Source organism: Helianthus annuus, chromosome 11 (genome assembly GCF_002127325.2).
Source record: "Helianthus annuus cultivar XRQ/B chromosome 11, HanXRQr2.0-SUNRISE, whole genome shotgun sequence".
Taxonomy (NCBI): Eukaryota; Viridiplantae; Streptophyta; class Magnoliopsida; order Asterales; family Asteraceae; genus Helianthus; species Helianthus annuus.
Genome location: NC_035443.2, coordinates 61965300 through 61974502, shown reverse-complemented (window position 1 = coordinate 61974502; position 9203 = coordinate 61965300). Strand labels below are relative to the sequence as shown.

Below are 9203 nucleotides of genomic sequence, written 5' to 3'. Positions count from 1 at the left end.
TACCATACCGTATTATCCGGTAACAAGTCTTAAAATCTACAGAAATATTTACTCTCATCTGATTTTTTTTAACTAGATTTGTTGTTTTTGTTGGGGATCTATAGATGTATAAAGGCCAAACCGTGTTAGTTAACTCCGAGAATTTTGAGTTTGGAGGAGACACAAACTCATGGCGATCAAATAATTAAACAAATAACATGGATGTGGTTGTTGGAAAATAAGTGAAAATAGCATTTTCACAAATATAGGAAAATGATTTTTTCCTATTTTGGACTAGAAATAAATATAATAAAATGAGCGGGTTTTATGTATTTATTTATGGGTTTGTGTTCTATGTTGGAAGAGCTTCGCAACGAACTAAACCACGTCCAAAACCGAGCTAAGATGAATGAGATATCGATGCTCAAAGTTGGGTGTTTGGAACATTCAATGTTGAAACTAAAGGGAAAGTAGCACCTTGTCCCACATAGGAGGAGAGATGGAACTTAAATGGGTATTTAAGGTGGAACTCTCCATCCTTATTGTTTCATGGAAGCACACACTAGTGTCCTCGCGAAGGGTGCGGAGCACCCTAACTCGCACTCGCACTCGCACACGCTCGCGCGCGCGTGTGGCGTGGGCGATGAGGCGCAATGTGGCGCTTTGATGGCGCACTTTGCACTTCGCGAGCCGCTTGAGAGCCGCCTTTGTATTTTTGACCGCGCGCGCGTGGTGAAGCACAAGGGTTGCAAGGACCAAGTGGTAGGTGATGCGGCGCATGACGTGGCAGTCATGCGCATGCGCGCGCGGGTACACGAGGCGCGCGGTTGGGAGCATGGTGCATGGGTCCTACTGTGCCGTGTGCGGCGCACCAGAGTGAGCCAATACGGCGCGACTGTGTGGCGCGCACGTATAGACTCACAGGTGACGTGGCGCACGCCGCACCGCCGCATGGACGGACTTGAGCTGCACCGCCGCACGCCGCATGGACGGACTTGAGCTGCACCGCCGCACGGCGCACAGCAGTGAGCCAAGAGGCCGCACGCCGCATGGCAGTGAGCCAAGAGGCCGCACGGCAGTGAGCCAAGAGGCCGCACGCCGCATGGGCGCGCGCGCGCGCAGAAGCTTCCAGCATTGAATGACAGGGCAGTTTCAGTCCAGCTTCGTAACTGACGAGTTAATAGGCTTTGACTGAGAATTAAATGACGTATTAAATTGCATTGAAGACGTTTAATGCAATTTAAACCTCTCATTTAATTCATTTTGACTGTTTCAACCGAGGAGCTGTATAAATACAGCTCCATACCCACTTCAGAATTACACCAGCAACACAACAGCAATCCAAACTTTCTCTCTAGAATTTTTCTTGCAGCTTTCAAGGTAACCTTCGGGTTGTAGGCGAACTCCGGCAGTACTACTGCTCCGGCTGTTGTACCCTGGGAAACAAAACGAGTACTCTTGGGAGACTCGGAATTTGTTTTAAGGGAAGCGTGTTGAACACGTGACTCGCCACTCTGCTTCTACTCCTTTCTTGTATTTTGGTTTATTTCAGTTGTATTCGTACTAGTATTTTAGCTTTCTAATTTCTGTATTGTAATCATATTAATAAAATTTGTTTTATTTTATTTAATTACGCGAACGGTTCCTACAATCTTAAAACAAATTTTTAAAACCGTTCGTGTAATCAAAACCATTCTGTTTGTGATTCAAACCAGTTTTGATTTCACTCAGTTTGTGTTTTAAAAACAGTTTTTTTTTTTTGTTTTCATCTTCAAAGGAGCGACTTTGGTTGAAAACTAATTTTGGTTACATCAGAATTTGTCATAAAAATTTGCTAAACTTTCTGAATTGGTCTTCAAAGTTGGACTTAGAAGCCGATTAGTAAGTTTTAAATATTATAAATTTTCTGTCTTTGGTCTTCAAAGTTGGACTTAGAAGCCAAAACAGTTAATTGTGGTAAAATTAAAATTTAGTAGTTTCTTTCTGGTTTGTGCGTAAATCAGAATTTTTTGACTAAAAATTTTAATTTTAATTTTTTCAGAATGTCGACCTCAAACAACAACAATACGAATGTTGTAGTTGGAACCCCTGCCAACACTGTGGGAGCGTCCACAGTGGCAAATCATGCTGAAAGACCTGAGAAGTTCTCGGGTCTACACTTCAAGCGGTGGCAACAGAAGATGTTCTTCTACTTGACCACCATGAACCTTGCGAGGTTCTTGACGGAAACCGCTCCCCAACCTGCGGAAGGGGAGACCGACGCTCAGGCTCTGAGCGCGGTAGATGCGTGGAAGCATTCGGATTTCATATGTCGAGGCTATGTACTCAACGGTCTCTCGGATGCACTGTATAATGTGTACTACAATATCAAGACTTCCAAAGAGTTGTGGGAGTCTTTGGAGAAAAAGTACAAAACGGAGGATGCGGGAACAAAGAAATCTGTTGTCGCCCGTTTCTTGGACTTCAAAATGGTTGATAACAAGCCGGTTATGAACCAAGTCCAAGAGTTGCAAATTATACTAAATGACATCCATGCCGAGGGAATGGTACTTAGCGAGACATTTCAAGTGGCAGCCATGATTGAGAAATTACCTCCTGCTTGGTTGGATTTTAAGAATTATCTTAAACACAAGCGGAAGGAAATGTCGGTGGAGGACCTTGTTCTTCGTCTTCGTATAGAAGAGGAGAATAGGATTGCCCTAAAAAACAGCCTTGTGCAGCCTAGTGCTAGTGCAAACGTGGTTGAGCATGGGCAATCCTCTAAAGGCGCAAAGGGCAAGGGGAAAAAGGACAAAGGGAAAGGGAAAGCAAAGGCTAGCAACCTTGGACCGAAGAAAGGGGTTGTGAAAAAGAAACCTCAAACGTTCCAAGGGACTTGTTACAACTGTGACGAGCCGGGGCATCGGGCTAACCAATGCAAGAAACCAAAGCGTGAGCGTGCGCACATGGTGGATGAAGACGGAATGCCTTTGGTGGCAATGATTTCCGACAAAAGCGCAATGATGGATGAGGTCAATACTGTGACCAACACTCCGAAAGGATGGTGGGTTGATACGGGCGCGACCCGTCACGTTTGTGCAGACAAAAGTCTCTTTACCACCTTCAAGGCGCTTTCTGGAGAAGAGAAGCTGTATATGGGAAATGCAGCCACCGCTGACATCATGGGTGAAGGAACGGTGATCTTGAAGTGGACTTCGGGGAAGGAGCTCACTTTAAGCAACGTGTTGTATGTCCCAGACCTGCGAAAGAATCTAGTCTCGGGATGGTTGCTTAACAAGTTTGGTTTTCGTTTAGTTTTTGAGAGCGATCAATTTGTACTAACTAAACGAGGAACGTATGTAGGCAAGGGCTATGCCCAAAATGGAATGTTCAAATTGAATGTAATGGCTGTCAAGAACATGAATAAAATTGCTACTACTTCTACTTATATGCTTGAGTTTTCTGAATCGAATAAATGGCATGGTAGATTAGGTCACGTAAATTTTAATTCAATACGCCGTTTAATCAATTTAAATTGTATACCAACATTCCATATTGATTCACACTATAAATGTGAAACATGCGTTGAATCCAAACTTACAAGAACATCATCAAAATCGGTTGAACGAATAACCGAACCCCTTGATTTAATTCACACTGATATTTGTGATTTAAAAGCGGTACCCACAACAGGTGGAAATAAGTACTTCATCACGTTTATTGACGATAGTACTAAATATTGCTATGTATATTTACTAAAAAGTAAAGATGAAGCAATAAGTAAATTTATCTTGTATAAAAATGAAGTTGAGAATCAACTTCAAAAGAAGATAAAAGCTTTGCGAAGCGATCGAGGAGGCGAATATGTTGCACCTTTTGCCGAGTTATGCGCAAAAAGTGGCATTATACATGAGTGTACACCTCCTTACTCTCCACAATCAAATGGCGTGGCGGAACGAAAAAACCGCACATTGAAAGAAATGATGAACGCCATGTTGATAAGTTCTGGGGTGAGCCACGAACTGTGGGGGGAAGCCATTCTCTCGGCTAATTATCTTTTGAACAGGATACCACTCAAAAAGAGAGACGAAACTCCATATGAGTTATGGAAAAGGAAGAAACCTTCATACAAATACTTGAAAGTGTGGGGGTGCCTAGCAAAGGTGACTGTACCACCTCCTAAGGCTCTTAGGATAGGACCCAAAACTGTTGATTGCATATTTATTGGGTATGCACATCAAAGTAGTGCACATCGCTTTCTTGTACATGAGTCCAAGAATCCTGATGTACACGTAAACACTATTATGGAGGTGAATTCTAACGTTGTGTCTTACTTTGAAAATGTGTTTCCTTTGAGAAGACAAACACATGCAACGTCATCAACACCTAATTTTGAAGTAGGTGAAAGTTCATCTACACCAGTTGATGAGGTGGTTCATGATAACACACATGAACAACCTGAGGTTGAAGAAAGTGATCGTAGGCGAAGTAAAAGGCCAAGGGTTGAAAAATCCTACGGTCCAGACTTCGTTAGCTATATGGTTGAGGGCGAGCCCAATACATATCGCGAAGCGGTTTCCTCTTCAGAAGGACCTCAATGGAAAGAAGCAATAAGAAATGAAATAGATTCTATATTGCAAAATCATACTTGGGAGTTAGTAGATCTTCCACCTGGTTGCAAACCACTTGGATATCGTTGGATATTCAAAAGGAAGATGAAAACTGATGGAAGTATTGATAAGTACAAGGCTAGGTTGGTGATTAAAGGATTTAGACAAAAGGAAGGTCTAGATTACTTTGATACCTACTCGCCTGTGACGCGCATAACCTCGATTAGATTGGTTCTTGCTATAGCGGCTTTAAGAAATTTGGAAGTTCACCAAATGGACGTTAAAACCGCATTTCTAAATGGCGATTTAGAAGAAGAAATTTACATGGAGCAACCTGAAGGTTTCTCCGCCCCAGGTCAAGAGGGTAAAGTATGTAAACTCGTCAAGTCTTTGTATGGCTTGAAGCAAGCACCAAAACAATGGCACCAAAAGTTTGATCATGTCATGATTGACAATGGTTTCAAAATAAATGAGTGCGACAAATGTGTTTATTTCAAAGACACAAAGGAAGGTTATGTCATCTTATGCCTTTATGTAGACGATATGCTTATCATTGGGAGTAATGATAAAATTATCAAAGCTACTAAAAGCATGTTGAAAGCGAGATTTGACATGAAAGACATGGGTTTAGCGGATGTGATTCTTGGAGTAAAGATCATAAGAACCCAAGATGGTCTTGTGTTAAGTCAATCTCACTATGTGGATAAAATTCTTGAAAAATTCAACTCGGGAGATACGAGTGTAGCTCGAACTCCAGTTGATACCTCCCAACATCTCAAGAAGAATAAAGGAGATGGAGTTGCTCAATTAGAGTATTCAAGAATTATTGGCAGTCTAATGTATCTAATGACATGTACTAGACCCGACTTGGCTTACGCGGTGAGTAGGCTAAGTAGATACACCAGCAATCCGTGCGCGGATCATTGGAAGGCTATCACGAGGGTGCTTAGATACATACGATACACAAGAGACTATGGACTGCATTATACCCGACAACCAGCAGTGATCGAAGGATACACTGATGCAAACTGGATATCGGATAATAAAGATTCCAAATCAACAAGTGGTTACGTGTTTACACTTGGAGGAGCTGCTATTGCTTGGAAGTCTTCTAAGCAAACGGTCATAGCGAGATCCACAATGGAATCTGAATTTATCGCCTTGGATAAGTCAGGCGAGGAGGCGGAATGGCTACGTCAATTCGTGGAAGATATTCCAAGATGGCCAAAGCCTTTGCCAGCCATATGTGTACATTGTGATAGCCAATCAGCGATTGGTAGAGCTCAAAGCTTGATGTACAATGGCAGATCAAGGCATATGCGACGTAGACATAACACGATACGACAGCTACTCTCAACGGGTGTTATCACAATTGATTATGTGAGATCAGCGGATAACATTGCGGACCCGTTTACAAAAGGCTTAAGCGGAGAGTTAGTAGAAACGTCGTCAAGAGGAATGGGACTAAAGCCCGTGGAAAATGGGAATATGAGGGAAACCTAACTTAGTTGACTGGAGATCCCAAGATCTAAGTTCAATAGGACAACTTAATCATATTACCAAAACGGAGTCACTGTGGGGGAGTACCCCAAACTAAATAAAAGGGAGTTACATATACTTCCTAGTCCATTCCAATCAGTGACATGAAGTGAGGTTAAGCATATTAAGGTTAATGATTTCGGGAAATCAAATAACCATGATGCTTTTAATGATTCATGGGAATCACCTATGTTAGAGAGAAGTGGGGTCGCTTCAAATGGATTTGTGGGGTGCGCAAATCCTAGAGCTCTCGCAGAACCAGGCTAGTGTTCCAGGACCATAATAGGACACGACAATGAGGAGTTGGCCAAACCAGGGAGAGTATTGTGTGAAGTGTATTGTCGTTTACACAAATGGGGGTATGTTCAAGGACATCGCGTCTACACACCGCTAGTAAGCTAAGTGCGTTTCACAAAAGAAGGTTCAAAGGCTTCAACCTACCTATCTTGCAATACTCAACTGTCGAAGTTTATCGTTGAAAAGTGTAAGGAAAAGATCCATTTCCATACATGTGGGGGATTGTTGGAAATTTGATGAAAATAGCATTTTTCATGTGGGGGATTGTTGGAAAATAAGTGAAAATAGCATTTTCACAAATATAGGAAAATGATTTTTTCCTATTTTGGACTAGAAATAAATATAATAAAATGAGCGGGTTTTATGTATTTATTTATGGGTTTGTGTTCTATGTTGGAAGAGCTTCGCAACGAACTAAACCACGTCCAAAACCGAGCTAAGATGAATGAGATATCGATGCTCAAAGTTGGGTGTTTGGAACATTCAATGTTGAAACTAAAGGGAAAGTAGCACCTTGTCCCACATAGGAGGAGAGATGGAACTTAAATGGGTATTTAAGGTGGAACTCTCCATCCTTATTGTTTCATGGAAGCACACACTAGTGTCCTCGCGAAGGGTGCGGAGCACCCTAACTCGCACTCGCACTCGCACACGCTCGCGCGCGCGCGTGGCGTGGGCGATGAGGCGCAATGTGGCGCTTTGATGGCGCACTTTGCACTTCGCACGCTCGCAAAGCCGCTTGAGAGCCGCCTTTGTATTTTTGACCGCGCGCGCGTGGTGAAGCACAAGGGTTGCAAGGACCAAGTGGTAGGTGATGCGGCGCATGACGTGGCAGTCATGCGCATGCGCGCGCGGGTACACGAGGCGCGCGGTTGGGAGCATGGTGCATGGGTCCTACTGTGCCGTGTGCGGCGCACCAGAGTGAGCCAATACGGCGCGACTGTGTGGCGCGCACGTATAGACTCACAGGTGACGTGGCGCACGCCGCACCGCCGCATGGACGGACTTGAGCTGCACCGCCGCACGCCGCATGGACGGAATTGAGCTGCACCGCCGCACGGCGCACAGCAGTGAGCCAAGAGGCCGCACGCCGCATGGCAGTGAGCCAAGAGGCCGCACGGCAGTGAGCCAAGAGGCCGCACGCCGCATGGGCGCGCGCGCGCGCAGAAGCTTCCAGCATTGAATGACAGGGCAGTTTCAGTCCAGCTTCGTAACTGACGAGTTAATAGGCTTTGACTGAGAATTAAATGACGTATTAAATTGCATTGAAGACGTTTAATGCAATTTAAACCTCTCATTTAATTCATTTTGACTGTTTCAACCGAGGAGCTGTATAAATACAGCTCCATACCCACTTCAGAATTACACCAGCAACACAACAGCAATCCAAACTTTCTCTCTAGAATTTTTCTTGCAGCTTTCAAGGTAACCTTCGGGTTGTAGGCGAACTCCGGCAGTACTACTGCTCCGGCTGTTGTACCCTGGGAAACAAAACGAGTACTCTTGGGAGACTCGGAATTTGTTTTAAGGGAAGCGTGTTGAACACGTGACTCGCCACTCTGCTTCTACTCCTTTCTTGTATTTTGGTTTATTTCAGTTGTATTCGTACTAGTATTTTAGCTTTCTAATTTCTGTATTGTAATCATATTAATAAAATTTGTTTTATTTTATTTAATTACGCGAACGGTTCCTACAGTGGTTGAATTTGTAACCTCACCAAACAATCCAGATGGGGAGTTGAAGAAATCGGTTCTCGGAGGGAAGACGATATATGATCATGCCTACTTTTCGCCACATTTTACACCGATCCCGGGCCCTTCAGATCATGATCTCATGATCTTCACTCTTTCAAAGCTCAGTGGTCACGCCGGTGTACGTTTTGGGTATGTATACAAGTGTTTACAAAGTTCTTGCATATTTTTACTTAAAAATAAGTGAACGTATTTATATGTTGATTATAGGTGGGCGATTATAAAAGATAAAGATGTATATGAGAAGGTTCTAAATTATATCTCAGTGGCTGATATGGGGATCTCAAAGGACACTCAACTAAGAGTTTAAAGCTTCTAAAAGTAGTAATTGAAAAAGATGGAAAACCGTTATTTGAATTTGCTTACAACAAAATGAAGGATCGTTGGGATAGGTTGACTTCTATCTTTTCAAAGTCAACAAGATTTTCAATCCAGAAAAGGCATCCACTACATTGCAATTTCTATAATGAAAGTAGACTACCATCTCCGGGTAATATAATTTCATGTTTCAAAATTGTTAGATAGTTATTTTAAACCATCAAACACTCCCTTTTTATACTAGTGCTATACGCCATAGTTTACTATACAATAATTGCAGCTTATGCATGGGTAAAATGTGAAAGAGAAGAAGACGATGATTGTGGTGCAGTGCTAGAAGCATCAAAAATCGTAGGTCGTAGCGGAAGCTCGTTTAGCGCCAAAAATCGTTATACGGGACTTAGTCTCATAAAGAGCCAAGATGACTTTGAAATGCTTATGTAACGACTCACCGAGCTAGTGTCTTTTGAAAATGGTAGCGTTGAAACAATGTGAAAAGCCCAAATGAATCCTTGTTTCAAAAAAAAAAAAAAATAAATAATAAATAAATAAATGGTTATATCTATTATCCTATTATATAAGCTTGTTGGAATTGTTTAGGTAATCTTGATCTAGTTGCCTACTTGTGTGTAAATGTAATTGAAAAAGAAATAGATTTTGATTCATTCGGATGTGCAAAGCTTAACATTTGTGTAAAATATTTGTTTTTATAGTTTCGATCAATATAAAA

General features: G+C 42.4%; 1 pseudogene; it reads left to right on the top strand.

Moving 5' to 3' along the window:
* Window positions 1-9203, top strand: LOC110897669 (annotated as a pseudogene).